This window comes from Rutilus rutilus, assembly GCF_951802725.1.
Source record: "Rutilus rutilus genome assembly, chromosome: 15".
NCBI classification, from domain to species: Eukaryota; Metazoa; Chordata; class Actinopteri; order Cypriniformes; family Leuciscidae; genus Rutilus; species Rutilus rutilus.
In genome coordinates, this window is record NC_140220.1 from 18,005,940 (window position 1) to 18,030,936 (window position 24,997).

The 24,997-nt window shown below is 37.8% G+C and overlaps 1 pseudogene across 1 annotated transcript; it reads left to right on the plus strand.

The window, feature by feature from the left end:
* Positions 1-3,699: 3,699 nt before the first annotated feature.
* Positions 3,700-16,423, plus strand: LOC311304756 (putative inhibitor of apoptosis; annotated as a pseudogene). Its single transcript has 2 exons — positions 3,700-3,753; positions 14,809-16,423. The product of its transcript is annotated as a putative inhibitor of apoptosis (transcript).
* Positions 16,424-24,997: the final 8,574 nt, after the last annotated feature.

Here is a 24,997-nt window from a genome sequence, read left to right on the forward strand (position 1 = left end):
TATTGCAGCTGATTTGAGGGGTGACGGAACAATACCAGTGATAAGAGAGGAATGGATAATTGCAGTTATAAGAGGGGTCAGGGAGTGAATGCAAGCTTTAACCAGTGTAGTCGGGAGAGGATCAAGTTGGCAGGTTGATGATTTAGATTTGCGGACAAGGTTGGTTATTTCAGCAGCAGAGGGGAGGGTAAAGTCAGAGAAAAGATGACAAGAAGATATTTGAAAATCAGAGGATAGTTTAAGGGTTGAGATCTGAGAAGGTAACTGTTGGTGTATACGGTCAATTTTAGTAGTAAAAAATGTCATAATGGAATTACAGGAATCAGTGGAGTAAAAATGAGGTGGGAGAGAATCAGGTGGGCGTAGTGTTTTATGCACCAGTGAGAAAAGTGCTTGACAGTTACCAGAGCCTGATCTGATTAAATCTGTATAATAGTTAGACTTTGCAGTGGAAAGAGAATCTTTATAGGAAAGAAAATGGGTATAAAACATTTGTTTGTGGATGGTCAAACCAGTTTTTCTATAGAGGCGCTCCAGTTGGCGACCTCTGGCTTTCAGTTGGCGATGTTCAGAAGTAAACCAGGGTGCAGATTGGGAAAAGGAAACAGTTCGTGTTTTTAATGGGGCCAGGGTATCAAGGAGATGGTGTAGGCCACAATCGTAGTGACTGAGCAGTTCATCAGGGGTGGATGTGAAGTCGATATTGGGAAGATTGGCAATACCAGAGTCTAGAGCTGCTGGGTCAATGGACTTGATGTTGCGGAAAGAAATTGTACGTGACAGTTTCGTTTTGAACAGTGTCACCTTAGCATTAAATGAGATAAGTTTATGATCAGAGATGGGAAGGTCAAATGCAGTACAGTTAGAAGGAGTGACACCAGAGCAGCAAAGCAGATCCAGGGTATGGCCTTTTGAGTGGGTGGGGAAATTAATAAACTGCTGCAAATCAAAACTATCAAGGCATGATATAAAGTCTTTTGTGAGGTAGTTATTGCCATTATGAAAATGAATGTTAAAATCACCAAGGATAATAACATTAGGGGAGAGAGGTGAAATAAGTGTAAGAAAAGCAGAAAATTCATTAATAAATTCGGAATTGGGCTTAGGTGGACGATACACGGTGGCTACAATGATAGGGGATGGACCATTTAGTTTAATGACAAGAGACTCAAATGACTGGTAGAGTGGCAGAGAGACAGGCGAGACTTTCCAGCTTTCGCGATAGATTATCGCGAGACCTCCCCCGCGACCTGTAGCGCGGGGTTGACAGCTGTAAACAAACCCAGGGGGAGTTGCTTCGTTCAACTGGGAAAAGTCATTTGGTTGCTGCCAAGTCTCTGTCAGACTAAAAAAGTCATATTTGCGGTCTTTGATGAGATCCTGAAGAAAAAGTCCTTTGCCCGAAAGTGATCGGATGTTATATAATCCAAAATGGAGATCACTAAAGTTGTTCTTGTGGGAGACAGAGCTAGCATTTGCAGACCTGGGTAGACTAGCTAGCACACTATGGTCCACCCTCCTGCTGGATGATCTCGGTTGACGGCGAGATGAGGACCAGAAGGAGTTGATTGAAGTGGAGGCATCGATGTTGAAACTCCGTCGGGACCCGCGATGAAAATATCTCAGACGGGGTATGCGAGCGTTTTCCGGGCCAGAGTGCAGCGTCGATTGTAGAACTGCTGAGGCAGTCGGACTGAAGCAAAGTTTGAGAAGTTCAGCAGCCGAGTATTGGAACAGGGCCGACGAGGAACTTGTCAGGAGAAGCGCAACAGTCCACATGAGTATCGCCGACTTGTTGATCCACATTTTGGCTCTCACAGCAAGATCAGGTAGAGAAGCAAAAAGAAAGTTTGATTTCTAACATTATTCTCTCAACGGACATATACATCGATAGTCTAGTGTTATAATTGATTTGCGTTTGGTGCACTGTGGAGTGGGTAAAACGGTTTTTAATGGCTGGCTAACATATACCATTGACTCGCGCTAGCCTAGCATCGGCTAACTATCCAAATATAAGGACTGGATCATTTAAAAAAAAAAAAGTCTCCACTGATGAATAACAACCAGGCTGACTTAAAAATGAGGTCCGATGTCAAAAATCCCGAACCACCCCTTTAACTGATAGTATAACTGATAGTATAACGTAATATCAGTACCAGTATATCAGCAAGGCAATAAACAGTTAAAAGTTCAATAAAAACCGAAATTAAAAGTCCAATAAAAATTAAAAATCGGAGAGCAGCGGCAGCGAGTCGTGCCAGCGTTCACTTATTAGACTGAATGTAAGTCCAACGGTAGCATATTCGAGAGTTCCTCCTTGGATGTTTGAAGAGGTAGCAATAGATCTAACACTACTGGAAGAAAGAGAGAATGGGATTACCATAGATAACTGTACATTTGAATAATAATAATAATAATACATTTAATTTAGCGGATGCCTTTCTAGATACACAAGGACATCTTACATGTTTCGGAGGACATAAAAGGAGAAAATACATTAAAATACATTTAACTTCATTTGTGATACATTTTACAAAATAGACAAATCTAAAAAAGTGCTAAAAACATCAGAAGAGCAGTAAAAAAGTGTGTCAGGAGGGTTACTATGGCAATGTACTACTAAGAAGATTTAAAGATTAAAAGCTTTCTTAAAAAGGTAGGTCTTTAACATTTTTTTAAATTAATTGACTGTGTCAGCCTGTCGAATGTGGGAGGGGAGATTTGAAATGGATGTGGGAGGAAAATATGGAAATAATATTCAGGTATATACAGACGCATCAAAAATAAATAAGAGAGTAGGGGTGGTGTCACAGAGTCAACCAAGCCATCACTTTCGCACTCTGCACCTGATCTCTGTACTCCGCCTACCCGATCACAGTCACTTGTTCTGATCACCTGCACCTGCACATCATGATTACTCACAGTATATCAGCAACCGTTCCCTTCATCTTTACTATGACACTGATTACTCACTCTTGTGATACCTGCTCCCAGTCTACTTACCTGAAGTCCTGTTGTTTCCCATCAGCTCTGTTCTGCGTCGTCCTTATCCTCCTCGTCATTGTCATCTCTGCAAAGACATTATTCCAAGTTCAGCTAAGTGTTCACCATTATCAGCATTCGCTGTCATCGATCATCTCTTCCGGCATTGCTCACTCTGCACTGTAAATAAAAGCTTGTTTATTCACTCTAACCTTGTCTGCCTTCTTATGGATGTGACAGACCATATGCAATCCCTGAATTAAAACTGATTAAGGCAAATAGAATTAGTGATCTTGCTGTGTATACAGCTGAGTTAATTGCTATATGGTTGGCTTTATTATGGGTGAAGGAGTATGGATTGAAAGGTGTAGTGATATGGTCTGATTCAAGTTCAGCTTTACTAAGTATAAAGAATCTGCACTCCGAATCCAGGCAAGATATTGTTTATGATATAGTGCATTTAGTGAATAGATTGATAAAGTCAGGAGTCAACATCGTGTTGGGTTGGGTCCCAGCCCATGTAGGAGTAATGGGGAATGAAGTTGCAGATAAATATGGTAAACAGGCAACAAAGCAAGACAGCATTAATATTCAAGTACAATATAGCAAAGCAGAAATTAAAAGCATGATTAAAGCCAACAATAAGGGTATATGGAAATATTTATGGGACAATGAAAGCACAGACAGACATTTATGTAAAATTCAAAAGAATATTGTATGGAGCAGGAATACCAGCAGAAGCAAGCAGGAGGATACTGTCTCAAGAATGAGGTATGGACATACAGGATTGAACAGCACATTAGTTCTAATGAGAAAACATGCTGATGGTAACTGAGTGTGGTAATCAAGAAACCATAGAACGTGTTATAGAACATTGTCCTAAATACAATCAGGAACGACAAACACTTATTGAACAGTTAGCAGAAGTAAAGATAAAATTGAATGTTACCAATATATTGCAAAGAAAATCTGGGGATCAATGTTTTAGATGTATTTTATTATTTGAAAACAACAGGATTATTCCATAGAATTTAGCAATGTAGAATTCAGACCCACACTCCTATTCAAAAGATGCACCTAAAAGCTGCATCTAAAAGCTGTTTGCCAACCGCCCCCCCAAAAAAAAAAAAAAGAAGAACTGAGTGAGTGGTCAGAGTGGTCCAGCCACAGTAACATTTGAGTGGCTGACCTTAGTGTTTATGTTTTGTTGTTACTTTGTTAACAGGGGAGATTTATTTATTTTTGGCATGTGTAATTTTGTTAGTTTCAGTTAACTTCCATCTTTTTGTATGGACTTTGTTTGAAGATGACTTTTGTTATTTCTGCCCATGTATATTATTTTGGTCCTTTTCGGTTGGAAGAAAATCAAGAAATAAATATCTGTTCACTACCTGTCCTGCTTGTTCTTGGCCTTGACCACCACACCCATGTAGTAACCTTAAATGAATCAGTACTTTCTTAGCTAAGTACACTGTAAGTGCACGTACTGTAAGAAGTTTTGTCTAAGAAATTAGACAGCCTTTGCATTTTGAGGAGAGAAAAAAGGAAAATGGTTCTCTCTGCTGCCTCAGGGCACACTGTGAATCCTCTATCTCATCACTGCAAAAGAAATAGAGAGACCACAGTGAGTAAACCTAATCAAGAGCTCTCCCTCTTGCCTGATACCAGAAATACTCCACCAATAAAACCAGCAGCATTAAAGTCAGTTAAGCGGAGATTACAAAGCTGACTCAATATTACTGGCAAATTGAAATTATTTCCCCTTTACATCCTTTGAGACTGTAGCTCTGTTTCAAAACCTAGAAAGCTGCCATCTTGGCAATGTTTTTTAGGCATCATAGGCATCTCAAATGTAATGTAGGCAAAAAAAAAAAAAAAAAAAAAAAAAAAACATGCCGCTTTATAGATCAAAAATATAGGTAACACTTTACAATAAGGTTTCATTAGTTAAGATTTGGTAACTACATTAGTTAACATGAATTAATAATGAACTTCAGTTCTACAGCATTTATTAATCTCTGTTGATGTTAATTTCAAAATTTACTAATACACTTTTTAAAATCGAAAGTTGTATTTGTTAACATTAGTTAATGTACTGAACTAACATGAACAAACAATGAACAGCTGGATTTATAACGTTAACAAAGATTCACAAATACAGTAACAAATGTATTGCTTGTGGTTAGTTCATGTTAGTTAATACATTAACTATGTAAACAAATGAGACCTTATTGTAAAGTGTTACCAAAATATGCTTAAAATAGGGGAGACCAGGGGACAGTTGCAACAACTTATTCATCCAATCAGAAACATGCTAGAGTGATGACACTCACGCTGCACATGCACAGTTAGACCCTCCCCCCACCAAGAAAACAGAAGAAATATTCAACATCTGCTGCTGCATTTATTGTATATAATATTACTGTCCTGACATTTTGTATGAATTAATCAAAACTAACTATTTTTTTTGTTGACTTCTAAGTGACATGGTTAGCATGTATCAAAGTCAGTGTGTCTAGCAGGCATATGATGTCTGTCATGGCTGATAGGGTTGGGGACGGTTGCAACAAGTCATAAATTGCATGTTTAATAAAAGTTTGTTGCATTGCAAATTGTTCAATTCTTCCTGTCTGACACTGACATATGGAGAGATTGAATAGCATCTGTAACACCTGCACACTGAATCTATGTAGGCCTATGTTCTACACATAAACAAACAAAACTCAATAACTGTTATTTGATAAATATGACTAAATAAATAAATAATAGGCTACAATAATATTATTGTATAAATAAATAATACTATAATATTATAGTAGGCCAGGCTAAAACAGTTAATATTTTCAGAATTCTATGCTCATTGAAACAAAAAGCTAAAGTTGAGTAACTGAGAGAAATGCAAAAAGTGTTGCAACTGTCCCCGGTCTGCCCTAATATAAAATACGTTGTTTTGGCCATAATATTAGGCAGCAATGCGTGGATCCGTAGATAGGACATTGTAAAGAACTTGAAATGTTGATTATAAATACTTTGAAGAAAAGTATTAAATAAAACAAGGTTGGAAAATTGGTAACACTTTAGTTTAAGGTCCAATTCTCACTATTAACTAGTTGCTTATTAAATGCATTTACTATGGTATTGGCTGTTTATTAGTACTTTGAAGCACATATTAACTATTCTGCATGACCATATTCTACATCCCTAAATCCAACCCAATACCTAAACTTAACAACTACCTTACTAACTACTAATAAGCAGTAATTAGGAGTTTATTGAGGCAAAAGACATAGTTAATAGTTAGTTAATAGTGATAATTGGACCCTAAAATGTGACCGGAAAAAAAATAGTAGTTACCAATTATCTAATAGTGAACTACCTAATTTAACTGAATTTTCTGTATGGTCCAGCTCAAGTGCAATGTTCTAGAGTTAAAAAACAAAGCAGTACCTTTACCAATGAGGTGAATTGCTCTCTTAATTGAAAGACATGAGCTGCTGAATTTCACCATGTTCTTTTATTGTTTACAGATGGTTCATCCTATGAGTTCAGGTGAGTGGATGTTAATATTGACTTAGCGTGAGGTGGGGGAACTTTTGAGTCTGAGAGACGTGTCTGCAAACAACGGCCAATACTTAATCGCCAAAGGGCATAAAAAAGGATCAGGACAGGATCAGCATTGATCGGCAGCTTAATCGCAGTGTTCTGAGAGATAGAGATTGTGTGTATGAGAGAGAGAGAGAGAGACAGAGAGACAGAGAGAGAGAGAGAGAGAGAGAGAGAGAGAGAGAGAGAGAGAGAGAGAGAGAGAGAGAGAGAGAGAGAGAGAGAGAGAGAGCCCATTGCCCCATCAAGTGTAAGTGGGTCAAACTCTCAGATTTTTCTTCTCAAACCCATATACACCATATCATGATACTCTTTGATATAACAGCTGCTCCAGTGACCCCCAATTTGAATCACACATTTTAAAAAAAATAGGCCACAGTGGCCGAGTTTTTACACATGCTATTCCTGAATCACTCTCTGCCCTCTCTGTGTGATCATGAAGTTTAACCGCCTAAATGACTAAAATACATAGTGACCTGAAGGAATCATTTTTTTTTTTTTTTTTTTTACTTGTATTATTTTTACTTATATACATATCCTGGTATTTGCGTGCAAATATCAAGCAAAACTAACTAAAGTTAAAAGATATAACTTTGCACAAACAGAGTTTTTTTAGCTATTCTATCTTACCAGTCTCATGTTAACATATTGTGGTTTTATTTCCAAAACATTGTGATAAATGTGTTAAAAATTATTATGTAAATTTGGTAGGGTTGCTAGTTCTCAATTCATGACCTCAAAATGGCTGTTTGTAAGCAATGATAAATGCAATTAACAGCCTAAAATGTGTTTTTCAACTGTTTAATCATGACAGTAAGGATGGAAAATGAATTTGCTCATAAACTTCACATCCTCGAAAAACATGAAAAGTATAAAATACTGTTTTTATTTAGCTATGTAATGTTAAAATGTTTCATATGCCTATGCAGTTCATAGTAATTATAATACATTTAAATTTATATAATATATATATATATATATATATATATATATATATTTTTTTTTTTATGTACAATAATCAGTTTTAGTAAAATCTGAATCATAGTGTCCCAATCTCGTGTTAACGTAACATAACTGTTAACGTGAGAGAGAGAATAGAGGGTCCTTTCCATCAAACTTTTGACAGGTTTATTGCTTTATGACCCTCAAAGCCCCGCCCCTTTTGACCGTGGGGATTTTCCCACGCTAGCTCCTCCCACTTATGGGCTGTACGTACACCGTGGGAATTTTCCCACGCTAGCTCCTCCCACTTAGGGGCTGTACGTACACCATGGGAAAATCGGATTTGTGACACACCTCCTTATGGGTTGAACATCTGAAGCGTGAGAAATTTCCCACGCTCAGTAGTTCTAAACAGTGTATATTTAAAACTTTTTTAAGAAATAAAAACATAGTCAGAGTGTGAGATCAGTGTTTTTTTTTTATTAAAGACAGATGTACATTCATCACTTTTTAAAACATTAAAACATTAATGAAATGAGTTGAAATTGCATTTTTTTTCTCTAAAATAGTTATTAAAAAATGAGTTAGTGTTATTTCAAGATGTTAAAACATTAAAACAACTTTTTTCATTTACAAAAAGATAATTTTTAAAATGTTGACTTGTAAGTATTTTTAAAATGTTGACTTGTAAGCATTTAACTTTCACATAGTATTTTGTAAAACTTTTACATGAAACACAAACTAATTTAAAAAGTGTTACGTTTTTACATACCATTCGTTAAAGGACTCAGAGCTTAAAAGATATATAAGTGTTTCGTTGTAGTGGAGCAGAGCAGAGCGTCCTCTCACTCCGGAGCCCCAATCAGAAATGAAGCTCTGTGAGGCCTACAGAGAGACACACACAAACTCCGCCCCTATCCCACCCACAACAGATGTCACCGTGGGAAAACCCCACACCCCCCTTCAAGCTCCCAAATAGAAAACACATCCGGTCATCTCCGTGGTCGAACTTAAATGACCAAAGAAAACCGATGCAACGGCTCGAAGAGACCACACCCCCTAACACACCCCTCTCAAAGCTGAGAGGTCAGTATCGATTTAAGGGTGTGTGTAAAAAATGACATCACGTGGGAATCCCTCATCCCTCCCTCCCTCCCTCCCTTCCCACAACGTCACAGTCACATGAGCTGTTTAAAAAGGAGCGCAAACATGACAAGAGCTACTTGTGGTTTTATTCAAGTAGAACACTATGGCTACGTCAGACCCCAAAACTCCTGAAACATTGATGAAGCTATGGAGGATTCGACCTTAGAGCCGCGAAAAAAAACATAGTTACCAGGACCTGTTTAACGCGATTTCTCCACGAGCCGGCGGAGCGCAAATGAAATAGGCTACTTTTCACTTGTCTGGAGGACGTGCGTGTACATATGACTTTGACAAAAAACAATCGTGAAGTCAGATTGGTTAATGGATAACGACGAGCGATTCACAACGAATACAACGGAGGATCCCAATTTGTTTTTTTTTACGGAAAGGGATTGGATTTTATTTTATACAGGAGTATGGAGAGATTTGAAAGATGATGGGAGTGAACCGGTTTTCATAGCAGAGTGGGCTGGATTAACCACGGTTGCAAGATACCGACTTCTCGCGGATTATATAAAAAAAACACCCAGAGGATTACGTTTACATACTTTTTTGGAATGGATGTACCCAAATGTTCGTAGCCTATTTCTGAGGATGAGCATTTAAAATAGCCTACTACGATTTAAAATTCATGTTTCAATGGAAGGTTTACCTGTGTTGGAACAGATTTTTTCTAAAATCACGTAGCTTTTTTTAAATAGAGCGACGCATTTGGATCTGTTGATGGATATACGCACCAATAGGATTACCGGCTGCAACGAATGGATACCCACAGAAAAGCATCGATTGGCTGAATAAATTTTGTGATTATTTAATCCTTTCTATGCAAAGTACTTTGAATTGCCAGTGTATAAAATGTGCTATATTAATAAACTTGCTATGCTTCGCCTATGTCACAGGAGAAATTATATTTAATTTACAACTCTATGCTCTCATACAGGCTAGAACTGGCTCACACTCACACAAACACCCCACCCCAACACCACCCCACCACACCACACCACTTTTGGACTGAGCCCTCCAACGTGGGAAAATTCCCACGGTCCACATTTAAAGTTGTACTTTTCACAATCACATACAAAAAAAGACATTAAAACAATGTTTATCACTAAAATACAAAGGGTGGTAAACACACATTTGTAAAATGTTTAAAAAGTTTGAATTGCAAACATGTTCTAGAATTAAAACATCTAAAACAACATGTATTAAAATTATATCAAGCAAATATTTCTATTTTCTAACATACATTTGAAGAAAAGTTGTACTTTCACAATTACATAGTGTTTAAAGTCATTAAAACGTTGTATAAATTTAAAATACACGTATTTAGCGTTCACACATTTGTAAAATGTTAAAACGTTAAAAACAACGTGCTTTAAACTTTAAAAAAAGTGAAGCAATGTAGGCCTATTGGGTAACAGATCAGCGAGTTGTTTTTTAATTAAAGAAAAGTTTTGTTTTCCATATATATTTAAAACTTTTTAAAAACACTGTATAAAGTTAAAATGCAATGGTTTAGTATTCGTACATTTTACAACGTTATCTGAAAAAAGTTAGAATGTGGTCCTTCACATACAGATTTAAAAAACCGTTCAAAACAACATCAACTAAAATACAATATGCTACTAAAGTTTAGTTTTAAGTTCCGTATTATACATCACTCATCGACGGTAGAAACATGAATGAGTATAGATCATGTGTGAAGCCGAGTCTCCGCCCACCTAACACTAGATTTATTTATAATTACACTACATAACATTTATAAAAAATAATAGTTGTTTTAAAAAAATAAAAACTCATGTTTTAGTTAATTTTGGACTTTTAGTGAAGTTAACAAATATTCACTAACTTACTGATTTATTCACTCTTCGATAGGATAATCCACATCTCCCAATGGAGAAATCTGATCATTGTTTGAGAATGCGTTTTGGAGTAAAAAATAATTAATCTGTTCAAAACTATGTGCTTTAAACTTTAAAACCGTGAAACGTAAGCGATAGGCATACAGTTTTTTTTCACAGACATGTAACACTTTCACATACAACTTTTTAAAATGGTACAAACCTTTAAAATACAAAGGTGTAGTATTTAAAACGTTAGGCCTATCAGAATTTTTTTTTAAAACAAGTTAGAATGGTTTCCTTCACATACAGATTTCCTTCACATACCGCTCAAAACAACATCAACTTAAATACAATATATGCTACTAAAGTTTAGTTTTAAGTTCCGTATGTGTGAAGCCGAGTCTCCGTCCACCTAACACTAGATTTATTTATAATTACACTAAATAACATTTATAAAAATAACAGTTGTTTAAAAAAAATAAAAACTCATGTTTTAGTTAATTTTGGACTTTTAGTGAAGTTAACAAATATTCACTAAGTAGGCTAGTGCTATCTGGCCCTTTAGTTTTTCAAGATGGCGGAACGACATAGAAGCCTCCATGGACTTACCCGTCATGTAAATAAAGATAAGAAATGTTTCGCTTACGAGGATAAGTCAGATTATTGGCAGAGGTCATTTTACACCAGTGAGGACATATTTTATGAATACAGGCAAATTTCAGATGTTTAATTTCAGATGTTTAAATGACAAAATACCATTTTTTCAACCGAGCGAATCTGCACATGAGAGGCCTTCAGAAGTCATAACTTCAGTGGTCAACGGTTTAGGCCAGTTGGCGAATGTGTAAAAATCAAATACTGTATTACACTTTTCAAAGGATAATCTAGCTTTAAAGAATAAAAAGTAAAAAACCAAACATATCTTCATACCTGTTGTGTTCTGACACAAGGCCATTAACTTGTTCTTTTTGTTTTATAAATGTATTTTGCTTATTTCTACAAATATCAACCTGATAAATATATGGACTGAATACACGATTAAACAAGATAATCATGCTACCAAATACGGTTTTAAGAAAAACAGTGTTTTAAAATACAACTAAACCATGATAACAGATGACAGTCGTACATAAATGCATGTTGATGACTAAGTTTCAGGCAACCACGCAATGTTCGAGAAATCTAATATTGGTGTAATCTTTGCGAGGTCTCACTCACAACGCACAACGTTGTGTTGGGTGATCCAGGCATACCTTTACTAAAATAAAATATTATGGAAGTCATTTTTAAACTGTAATTATACCATATTTATATATTAATATTATGGCTTCATGATGATTTAAAGTTTTTTGTCTGTTTGTTATTAACTAATACCTTTATCTTTTAACCAACACTTCAACATCCAGCACAAAATTAAAGAGATGTATGAGCTTAGAAGGCTGTGTGTGTAAATAGTTGTGCTTAATTCTTTGGGTGTATTTTTACACACCCTATGGACTAGCTTTAAAACATAATCTTTATACGGGAATCACACGTGTCCTTACAATCCATGTAAGATTCAAAAGACCAAATCACTAAGAAAAGAGCCATTTATAATAAATACACAAAAGTTTCCATAGATGGTTTTATTACTCCGCTAGATTTAGTCATCTTGTTCTGATAGCACAACGCCTGTTTCACATGTTGTATGTCGGACTGTATGTGTTTTAGGTGAAGACGTTTCTCTGAGAGCTGTCTATAGAAATAAATGACAAATAAGAATTTAAGTGATAGTCTTTCTGTCTGACTAAATTGATACTTCATTTAGTACAACTTTCCCTCTATCTACGAATTACACAAAGTGCATGCTGTTTTACACTTAAACTATTACAACAGAATCACATCTGACTATTGCACTGAGAGAGGCATATTCATCCAAGCTCGAGGCTGTTAAACAAAGTTCCACACTTTGGTAAAACCTAAATTCTAGAGGTCAACTTAAAAGTTAAAAGTAAATGCATCATCATGAGCCATTTAAAACAAATACAGAAAAGCCACTATAGTGATCAGTTTTAGTGTTTGAATTGACATTTTACATATTACATCTTGTTTTTGTACAGTTTGCAAAAACTATAGTCTCCGAGCGTGGTCAAACATGTTCATATAGGAATTTATGTAAAACACGAACAAATATTGCATAAAGAGAATTAAATGACGGTCCTTCTAGTATGAGAGTGTTTAAGACTAAACAAATCATATTTATTTTAGAACATCTTTGAAACATTGACGTGAAAGATGAGTATTACACTTCAAACTCGTCTAACTATTACACTTATTTTGTTATTATTACACAGTTATTTGTGTGTGTCACTAAACAACATGGTTAAGCTAATGAATTACAGTTGATACGTGGTATTTTTACGTGAAAGGAGGAAAAGGAATATTTAACATATAAAAATAAAAATATTTTAACCTATCGTCAATTTCAATTGTTAGATAAATCATCTAACAATCGACAGTTATATGTGAAACAATTAGAGTTGGTTAGAATTAGTCGCATTAGAGCAGGATTCTTGTTTATATTGAACATTGTTATTGTACCGCATGTTTAACAGCGCTATTGTCGTCGGCCTCATCAAAGTTCACACAGTTTTCACCGGAGCATACCGACTCTGAAACAAGACCTGAGAAGTATTAGCATGTAACATTTTGGACACCTTTGTTTTTAGGCATCTTTGCATTTATTCTTAAACACCCTGTTTTGAAATTGTTTAACAATTTTTAACAATCACTAGCGTAACACTTATCGTATTGTCGGGTGTGATTGTAAAGTTTTGTAGGCCTATGGCGTTTTCTTTACACTTTCCCCTGGATATCTGTTTCCTACAGTTAGCTGTAATGTTGAGTGAACTCTAGGTCTTCTCTTTGTTCATATACGACAGTATTCACATGAATTGACTTGATTTGATAAAATTATGGTTTAAACCATCATCTTCACGTGAGACATTTACATTATATTATTATACCGTCCTAGTTTTTAAATAGCGCTAAAATGTATATTTTACATTTTAACCCTTTATGCGGATATAGAATGCCGCACAAGGTTCTCTGACATATCTTATTGTGTAAAACATCTATGTAGATCTAGCTAGGCTATGTTTTTAAAAATACCGCGAAACAAAGACAAGGATGTATCTTTCTATAAGCGACCCTCAAAATCTGTGCATACAACAAAACACATGTATGTGTACAATGATTTATCAGAAAATTACTTTTGTTTGAAGAAAAACTTAAAATCAGCAGGTGGTTGATAACTATTGAAGCTATTAAACACCCCTGAATTCGGTAATGCTATATTGATATCACGTTTTAATTTGAACTCAATACATTTGAATGCGCTAAAGGTCTATGAACTTTAACATCTTAATAGTTGGTAAAATTAACTTAAAGCCTAGGCAAAATGAAATACATCCTAACTACTTTCTACATGCTTGTTACAGAACTTATGGCGTACAATTCACCCATGCATATGTTTAAAAATATATGTATATTTATATATATAAATATTTTGGTGTAATTAGACATTTCTCCGGTGGCATATGCATAACTTCTCCATGACGCTACTTCTGATTCAATGTGGCATTATATGTAATCCTATACAGCTGTTTAAGGCGTCATGATGACAACCCCTCCAGCGGGGCGGGGTGAGCTGTTGTCCTGATAAATATTTCAGGACTTCGCACACAACCCCGGTTTGCCAGTCTATCATTTTCGTCACTACTTCAATGTATACTCGAAAGTATAATGTTGAAATAAAAAAATTACAAACATTTCTGTTGTGTTAATGTCTGAGCTCATAAAAATAGTATTATAATAGTATACATAATAATAATATTTAGAATAATTAAAAATACTTATAAAATATTTCAGAGATCCTTTTTAAGAGTTGCGGAATGTTTTCTGCATTTTAATTACTGTATTCCCGAGGTGGCAACCATTTCCATAACATGCCTGGATGCGCTGTGCCACGGACCACAGAGGCACATCGCGTCTCTGAAAAATGTGTGGTGATTTTTCAAATGATACAACTAATTTGCCCGCTGTGTACAGAACAGAACAGAAGAAAGGACATTTTGTAGTGTTGAACAAAATTCGATTTTGTTCTTAGCATCGGTTCCTGCATCATAGAGGTAGGAAGCACATACCCCCTACGTCAATCTTCTATCTGTTCAGGAGTTCATTACATTTTTTTTTAATAAGATTATGTGTTCTGTCATGGATGACTAGACACTAGTCATGGGATGTCCAGCAGAGAGAAGGGCTTGAGTGGACACGCCCTGTGGTCACATTTTATGTCTTCATCCAGAGTTTACCCCCCACCGCAAACCTCCTGTCGTCCTCTCACTCTGCCTTTTCCCCGCTTCGCAACATAGCCTTCCTACAGCTTTCCGCCCCTGCGACACCCATAACATCGACCACCACGGCATCCGTTTCAGGCCAAACGGAGGAGCAGGTGGGTTACTTAAACCTGGATATGTCTCACCAGGATATGTCTCGCCAGCGACCTCCGGCTTGTCACAATCCTGACATGCGTCGAGAACAGGAACGCCTTGACACCTTTCAGAATTGGCCTCTTGCTACAGTAACTCCAGCTGAGCTTGCCAAAAGTGGTTTCTACTACCTTGGCCAAGGCGACAGAGTGGCTTGCTTCAGTTGTGGAGGCCAGCTTAGCAACTGGGAACCTGGAGATCGGGCAGTATCAGAGCACCAGAGGCATTACCCCAACTGTCGCTTCGTTCGAGGTGACCGTGCAGATAATGTACCTTTATCTGGTGGCGACCTTTCCAATGTATCTAACTCGGCAATGCAACAGTGTGAAGAAAGATTGCTCATATTTGTCAACTGGCCCTTAAGAATAACTGTTCGACCAGACCAATTGGCTAAGGCTGGTTTTTACTATGTTGGTCGTAATGATGACGTGAAGTGCTTTTGTTGTGATGGTGGACTCCGATGTTGGGAGTCTGGTGATGATCCATGGGTAGAACATGCCAAGTGGATTCCAAGATGTGAATACCTGCTGCAAGAAAAGGGCCAAGAGTTTGTTCATCAGATTCAAGCAAGATTTCCAAGACTATTTGAGCAGCTATTGACTAATGGAGACAGTGACTCGAGAGAATTTGTTGATCCACCTGTTGTACACCTGGGTCCTGGAGAAGACCGTTCAGAAGATGCAGTGATGATGAACAATCCTGTGGTGAAGTCTGCTTTAGAGATGGGATTTGAGCGTGGCCTGGTGAAGCAAACCGTGCAGAGCAAAATTCTCGCAAGTGGAGAAAATTACAAAACCGTTCAAGAGTTGGTGTCTGATTTACTAAGTGCAGAAGATGAAAAGAGAGAGGAGGAGCGAGAGCTTCTTGCTGAGGAAATGGCATCAGATGGTTTGACTTTTCTTAAGAAACATCATCTTGTCATGTCACAGCAGCTAAAAAGCGTGCAGAGCTTAATGGACCATCTTCTAGAGGAGAACGTCATCTCACAGAAAGAGTATGACATTATTCGTAACTGCACTATAGTCAAGCAGCAGACAGGGCAGCTCATTGAGTTAGTCCTGTCGAAAGGAAATGCAGCAGCAGAGGTCTTCCGCAACTGGATCAAGAAGAATGATGTCTGCCTGCTGAGAGAACTGATGGCCCAGACAAATGAAGCTGCATCACCGAGTCAAGATCTTTCAGACTTGTCTATGGAGGAACAGTTAAGAAGACTTCAAGAGGAGCGCACATGCAAAGTTTGCATGGATAAGGAAGTGAACATTGTGTTCATCCCCTGTGGTCACCTAGTTGTGTGCAAAGAATGTGCGCCTTCTCTGTGCAAGTGCCCCCATATGTAGAGGATTGGTCAAAGGCGGAGTCCGTACTTTCCTATCATAAAGTGAAGATATTTATCATCCAAGTAACAACAGCTTTTGGATGTGCAAATTTACACCAACTCTAATTGTTTCACATATAACTGTTGATTGTTAAATGATTGATCTAACCATTGAAATTGACGATAGGTTAAAATATTTTTATTTTTATGTTAAATATTCCTTTCCCTCCTTTCACGTAAAAATACCACGTATCAACTGTAATTCATTAGCTTAACCATGTTGTTTAGTGAGACACACAAATAACTGTGTAATAATAACAAAATAAGTGTAATAGTTAGACGAGTTTGAAGTGTAATACTCATCTTTCACGTCAATGTTTCGTAGACATAGCAGAAAGATGTTCTAAAATAAATATGATTTGTTTAGTCTTAAACACTCTCATGCAGATTAACTGTCATTTAATTCACTTTATGCTATATTTGTTCGTGTTTTACATAAATTCCTATATGAACATGTTTGACCACGCTCGGAGACTATAGTTTTTGCAAACTGTACAAAAACAAGATGTAATATGTAAAATGTCAATTCAAACGCTAAAACTGATCACTATAGTGGCTTTTCTGTATATTTGTTTTAAATGACTCATGCTGTATTTACTTTCTAGTAAGTTGACCTCTAGAATTTACTTTTGTGCAATTGTATCTACAGGTTTTACCAGAGTGTGGAACTTTAACAGTCTCAACCTTGGATGAATATGCCTCTCTCAGTGCAATAGTCAGATGTGATTCTGTTGTAATAGTTTAAGTGTAAAACAGCATGCACTTTGTGTAATTCGTAGATAGAGGGAAAGTTGTACTAAATGAAGTATCAATTTAGTCAGACAGAAAGACTATCACTTAAATTCTTATTTGTCATTTATTTCTATAGACAGCTCTCAGAGAAACGTCTTCACCTAAAACACATACAGTCCGACATACAACATGTGAAACAGGCGTTGTGCTATCAGAACAAGATGACTAAATCTAGCGGAGTAATAAAACCATCTATGGAAACTTTTGTGTATTTATTATAAATGGCTCTTTTCTTAGTGATTTGGTCTTTTGAATCTTACATGGATTGTAAGGACACGTGTGATTCCCGTATAAAGATTATGTTTTAAAGTCCCTGTAAAGTCAAAATTAAGTATGTGTTCTGAGTTTGTCATACCACCGAAAAATGTGTTATTAGCCACCCAGCCCAATTTCAATGATTAAAAAAGCCGCCAAGTAAATAAAATAAGCTATCAAAATCTCGAAAAAATGAGCAGTAGTCTCAGCTCTCAAACGCTGGGGGCGTGTCCGCTGGCTGCGCTGAAACCACGCCCACTCGCGGGAAATATGACTCGCGCACAGCTCGTGCATGTCGGCGCGACGGGAGGATGAAGGCCGAAGCGGACAGCGGGAGATAGTCGGTTCGGCCCCATTCACCAGTAACAGCGGATTATCAGTGAATTCCAGTTGTCTCCAACGAAAGTAAACTATCCTGATCTCTACAGAGGCGGGTGTGGTGGTGATCATCAGCTCTCCATCAAGGTAACGTTAGCTCTTCACAAGATAAATCCACCTCTTCTATTATGATCATTTTTCGGAAATTTAAATAAGGACACCGATCTGTTTTCTAAGTGATTGCATCCAGGGAATACGCATTTACATGACGAAGGCATAGCCAGAGCCGTGGGCATAGTAGCTAGCAAACTGTAGGCTGTCTGATAGCAACTCGCGATTGAGCGATAGGCTTAGTGACTCCGTGCGTCATCAAGTAGGGGCCCAATCAAGCTCAGGGGGTCGCAGTGCGTCATCGAGCCCCTGTTTTAGCCCCGCCCAAAAAATCCGGCTCACAGCAAGGGTGAAAAACTGTTAAACGGTCTAACTCCACAATTTAGTACTTCACAGTTCTCAGTCTTTGTAACATGTTTTAGCAATACATTTCTAGCACTTATAATGTGTTTAGAATTTTTTTGTAGAATTGCCTTTACAGGGACTTTAAAGCTAGTCCATAGGGTGTGTAAAAATACACCCAAAGAATTAAGCACAACTATTTACACACACAGCCTTCTAAGCTCATACATCTCTTTAATTTTGTGCTGGATGTTGAAGTGTTGGTTAAAAGATAAAGGTATTAGTTAATAACAAACAGACAAAAAACTTTAAATCATCATGAAGCCATAATATTAATATATAAATATGGTATAATTACAGTTTAAAAATGACTTCCATAATATTTTATTTTAGTAAAGGTATGCCTGGATCACCCAACACAACGTTGTGCGTTGTGAGTGAGACCTCGCAAAGATTACACCAATATTAGATTTCTCGAACATTGCGTGGTTGCCTGAAACTTAGTCATCAACATGCATTTATGTACGACTGTCATCTGTTATCATGGTTTAGTTGTATTTTAAAACACTGTTTTTCTTAAAACCGTATTTGGTAGCATGATTATCTTGTTTAATCGTGTATTCAGTCCATATATTTATCAGGTTGATATTTGTAGAAATAAGCAAAATACATTTATAAAACAAAAAGAACAAGTTAATGGCCTTGTGTCAGAACACAACAGGTATGAAGATATGTTTGGTTTTTTACTTTTTATTCTTTAAAGCTAGATTATCCTTTGAAAAGTGTAATACAGTATTTGATTTTTACACATTCGCCAACTGGCCTAAACCGTTGACCACTGAAGTTATGACTTCTGAAGGCCTCTCATGTGCAGATTCGCTCGGTTGAAAAAATGGTATTTTGTCATTTAAACATCTGAAATTAAACATCTGAAATTTGCCTGTATTCATAAAATATGTCCTCACTGGTGTAAAATGACCTCTGCCAATAATCTGACTTATCCTCGTAAGCGAAACATTTCTTATCTTTATTTACATGACGGGTAAGTCCATGGAGGCTTCTATGTCGTTCCGCCATCTTGAAAAACTAAAGGGCCAGATAGCACTAGCCTACTTAGTGAATATTTGTTAACTTCACTAAAAGTCCAAAATTAACTAAAACATGAGTTTTTATTTTTTTTAAACAACTGTTATTTTTATAAATGTTATTTAGTGTAATTATAAATAAATCTAGTGTTAGGTGGACGGAGACTCGGCTTCACACATACGGAACTTAAAACTAAACTTTAGTAGCATATATTGTATTTAAGTTGATGTTGTTTTGAGCGGTATGTGAAGGAAATCTGTATGTGAAGGAAACCATTCTAACTTGTTTTAAAAAAAAATTCTGATAGGCCTAACGTTTTAAATACTACACCTTTGTATTTTAAAGGTTTGTACCATTTTAAAAAGTTGTATGTGAAAGTGTTACATGTCTGTGAAAAAAACTGTATGCCTATCGCTTACGTTTCACGGTTTTAAAGTTTAAAGCACATAGTTTTGAACAGATTAATTATTTTTTACTCCAAAACGCATTCTCAAACAATGATCAGATTTCTCCATTGGGAGATGTGGATTATCCTATCGAAGAGTGAATAAATCAGTAAGTTAGTGAATATTTGTTAACTTCACTAAAAGTCCAAAATTAACTAAAACATGAGTTTTTATTTTTTTTAAACAACTATTATTTTTTATAAATGTTATGTAGTGTAATTATAAATAAATCTAGTGTTAGGTGGGCGGAGACTCGGCTTCACACATGATCTATACTCATTCATGTTTCTACCGTCGATGAGTGATGTATAATACGGAACTTAAAACTAAACTTTAGTAGCATATTGTATTTTAGTTGATGTTGTTTTGAACGGTTTTTTAAATCTGTATGTGAAGGACCACATTCTAACTTTTTTCAGATAACGTTGTAAAATGTACGAATACTAAACCATTGCATTTTAACTTTATACAGTGTTTTTAAAAAGTTTTAAATATATATGGAAAACAAAACTTTTCTTTAATTAAAAAACAACTCGCTGATCTGTTACCCAATAGGCCTACATTGCTTCACTTTTTTTAAAGTTTAAAGCACGTTGTTTTTAACGTTTTAACATTTTACAAATGTGTGAACGCTAAATACGTGTATTTTAAATTTATACAACGTTTTAATGACTTTAAACACTATGTAATTGTGAAAGTACAACTTTTCTTCAAATGTATGTTAGAAAATAGAAATATTTGCTTGATATAATTTTAATACATGTTGTTTTAGATGTTTTAATTCTAGAACATGTTTGCAATTCAAACTTTTTAAACATTTTACAAATGTGTGTTTACCACCCTTTGTATTTTAGTGATAAACATTGTTTTAATGTCTTTTTTTGTATGTGATTGTGAAAAGTACAACTTTAAATGTGGACCGTGGGAATTTTCCCACGTTGGAGGGCTCAGTCCAAAAGTGGTGTGGTGTGGTGGGGTGGTGTTGGGGTGGGGTGTTTGTGTGAGTGTGAGCCAGTTCTAGCCTGTATGAGAGCATAGAGTTGTAAATTAAATATAATTTCTCCTGTGACATAGGCGAAGCATAGCAAGTTTATTAATATAGCACATTTTATACACTGGCAATTCAAAGTACTTTGCATAGAAAGGATTAAATAATCACAAAATTTATTCAGCCAATCGATGCTTTTCTGTGGGTATCCATTCGTTGCAGCCGGTAATCCTATTGGTGCGTATATCCATCAACAGATCCAAATGCGTCGCTCTATTTAAAAAAAGCTACGTGATTTTAGAAAAAATCTGTTCCAACACAGGTAAACCTTCCATTGAAACATGAATTTTAAATCGTAGTAGGCTATTTTAAATGCTCATCCTCAGAAATAGGCTACGAACATTTGGGTACATCCATTCCAAAAAAGTATGTAAACGTAATCCTCTGGGTGTTTTTTTTATATAATCCGCGAGAAGTCGGTATCTTGCAACCGTGGTTAATCCAGCCCACTCTGCTATGAAAACCGGTTCACTCCCATCATCTTTCAAATCTCTCCATACTCCTGTATAAAATAAAATCCAATCCCTTTCCGTAAAAAAAAAACAAATTGGGATCCTCCGTTGTATTCGTTGTGAATCGCTCGTCGTTATCCATTAACCAATCTGACTTCACGATTGTTTTTTGTCAAAGTCATATGTACACGCACGTCCTCCAGACAAGTGAAAAGTAGCCTATTTCATTTGCGCTCCGCCGGCTCGTGGAGAAATCGCGTTAAACAGGTCCTGGTAACTATGTTTTTTTTCGCGGCTCTAAGGTCGAATCCTCCATAGCTTCATCAATGTTTCAGGAGTTTTGGGGTCTGACGTAGCCATAGTGTTCTACTTGAATAAAACCACAAGTAGCTCTTGTCATGTTTGCGCTCCTTTTTAAACAGCTCATGTGACTGTGACGTTGTGGGAAGGGAGGGAGGGAGGGAGGGAGGGATGAGGGATTCCCACGTGATGTCATTTTTTACACACACCCTTAAATCGATACTGACCTCTCAGCTTTGAGAGGGGTGTGTTAGGGGGTGTGGTCTCTTCGAGCCGTTGCATCGGTTTTCTTTGGTCATTTAAGTTCGACCACGGAGATGACCGGATGTGTTTTCTATTTGGGAGCTTGAAGGGGGGTGTAGGGTTTTCCCACGGTGACATCTGTTGTGGGTGGGATAGGGGCGGAGTTTGTGTGTGTCTCTCTGTAGGCCTCACAGAGCTTCATTTCTGATTGGGGCTCCGGAGTGAGAGGACGCTCTGCTCTGCTCCACTACAACGAAACACTTATATATCTTTTAAGCTCTGAGTCCTTTAACGAATGGTATGTAAAAACGTAACACTTTTTAAATTAGTTTGTGTTTCATGTAAAAGTTTTACAAAATACTATGTGAAAGTTAAATGCTTACAAGTCAACATTTTAAAAATACTTACAAGTCAACATTTTAAAAATTATCTTTTTGTAAATGAAAAAAGTTGTTTTAATGTTTTAACATCTTGAAATAACACTAACTCATTTTTTAATAACTATTTTAGAGAAAAAAAAATGCAATTTCAACTCATTTCATTAATGTTTTAATTTTAATGTTTTAAAAAGTGATGAATGTACATCTGTCTTCTTTAATAAAAAAAAAAAACACTGATCTCACACTCTGACTATGTTTTTATTTCTTAAAAAAGTTTTAAATATACACTGTTTAGAACTACTGAGCGTGGGAAATTTCTCACGCTTCAGATGTTCAACCCATAAGGAGGTGTGTCACAAATCCGATTTTCCCATGGTGTACGTACAGCCCCTAAGTGGGAGGAGCTAGCGTTGGAAAATTCCCACGGTGTACGTACAGCCCATAAGTGGGAGGAGCTAGCGTGGGAAAATTCCCACGGTCAAAAGGGGCGGGGCTTTGAGGGTCATAAAGCAATAAACCTGTCAAAAGTTTGATGGAAAGGACCCTCTATTCTCTCTAACGTGTGTGTGGATCCTCACCTGATTGTTCCAGTCTACATTCACAGTCATTGCTGCCGTTGCTTTTCTGTCTGCCAACTTCACCTTATTGTTCAATAAAGAGTTTGATTGTTTATACTTACCAATGGTTTTAAATATAAACTTTCATTTTAAGTGTATTTTTACAGCAGGTTTTTACTGTTCTTTAAATGCTCAGATGTCTGTCTGTGGTAATTATGCTATGCAACACATGAATATTAGGTATTGATTCCCCATTCTACACAAACTGCATAAGACAGCATGGGCCCTATTTTAACGATCTGAAACGCAAGTATCAAGCGCGAAACGCAAGTAACTTTGTGGGCGGGTCTTGGGCGCTGTTGCTATTATACCGGCGGGATAAATGACTCTTGCGCCCGACGCAAATCTAAAATGGGTTGGTCTGAAGTAGCTTCATTATTCATAGGTGTGGTTTGGGCGTAACGTGAAATAAACCAATCAGAGCGACATCTCACATTCCCTTTAAGAGCAGGCACGCTTGTTCCATGGCGGATTGCTATTATAACGGTGGATTTGCCAGGCGCGCGCCAGGAGCGGTTCACAGCCGAGGAGACCGACGTTCTCGTCAGGGAAGTTACATTGGGGATGGGAGAAACCCACCCAAATTAGCTTCGGTTAAACAGGCGTATAATAATTTGGGTAAATGTGTAAGCTAGATTTATGGCAAATTTTTCACATCTTCATGGACACAACAATGATTTCCCTTGTGTGTTAATATTTTAGAGAGAACCGAGAGAACCTCTTCTAGAGAGAACCGAGGTTACGTTAGTAACCGAGTACGTTCTCTTACCAGAGGTTCTCTCGTATTGCATAAGTTGCTTACGCTACGGGAAGCATCAACCACCAACCACATATAGTCCCAGGGGCACACCCGGGGAACACAGATTAGTGGGAATAAGACGGCCAACTTGAGTGAGCCAGTACATGTACATAAGCACACAGTATCATGTGGCAGGGAATACAGAGCGGCACAGCCGGTCCATACTGAAAAGGGAATATCTACCCTTATAGTGCAGCTAGGATAATGTGAGAGTAGCCTGCGCACGAACGAATCTGAGCAGAACATACTCGTAACTTAGACTGACAAAAGTCTAGCCTGCAGGGCAGGAACTTCTAGGTTATAAAACCTAACAAATGTAGAGGGGGAGGCCCAGCCTGCCGCCATACAAATGTCGTGAATAGAAATCCCGCTGGACCAAGCCCACGAAGAGGCCATGCCTCTAGTGGAATGAGCCCTGATGCCCAAGGGGCACTGCAGGTCTTTAGACGCATATGCTGCTGCGACAGCGTCCACAATCCACCTGGACAGACTCTGTTTCGAGGTGGCGAGGCCCTTGGCGTGCCCACCGAATGAAACGAACAGCTGCTCTGAGCGCCTGAAGGCGGCGGAGCGCGTGACGTAAACCCTTAACGCTCTAACAGGGCAAAGGAGGTTAACATCGACTTCGCTACCGGATCCCGGTAGAGCCGATAATGTAATAACCTGCGCTTTGAAGGGAGTGCCAAGCACTTTGGGGACATAACCATGTCTCGGCTTGAGGATGACTTTAGAGTCATTAGGTCCAAACTCGAGACACGCAGCGTTAACAGATACAGTCTGTCTGGACCGTCGTTCAGGCGACCAGGCACATGCGCGGCTCTCAGCGAGAGCAGGGAGTGCTGAGCCCAAACGAGGAGGCGTTCCACCAGAGCATTGAGATTTCTGGATCTGATACCGCCCTGGCGGTTCATGTAGGCCACCACTGACATATTGTCCGTGCGAACCAGTACATGGTGGCCCCGCAGGCATGGGAGGAAGTGCCTCAGCGCATTCTCGACCGCTATCATCTCCAGACAGTTTATGTGAAGGCACTTTTCCTGGTCTGACCACTGGCCAAAGACCGGCCTGCCCTCGAAGAGGGCGCCCCAACCTAGGTTGGATGCGTCTGTCGAGATAACCTTCCGGTACGAGATAGCTCCCATTGTCACTCCCAACTGGTACCATTCGGCCGCTATCCAAGGCTCCAGAGCTGAAACGCAGCTCTTAGTCACTCTGATACGCAGACCGCCGGAAGCCCAAGCTCAGTGTGGTACTCGTGCATTCAGCCAGCGTTGCAGCGGGCGCATACGTAGCAAGCCCAGCTGGAGCACTGCTGCAGCTGAGGCCATGCAGCCTAACATTCTCTGAAAAGTTTTCAGGGGAACAAGGCTGCCCACCCGGAATGAAG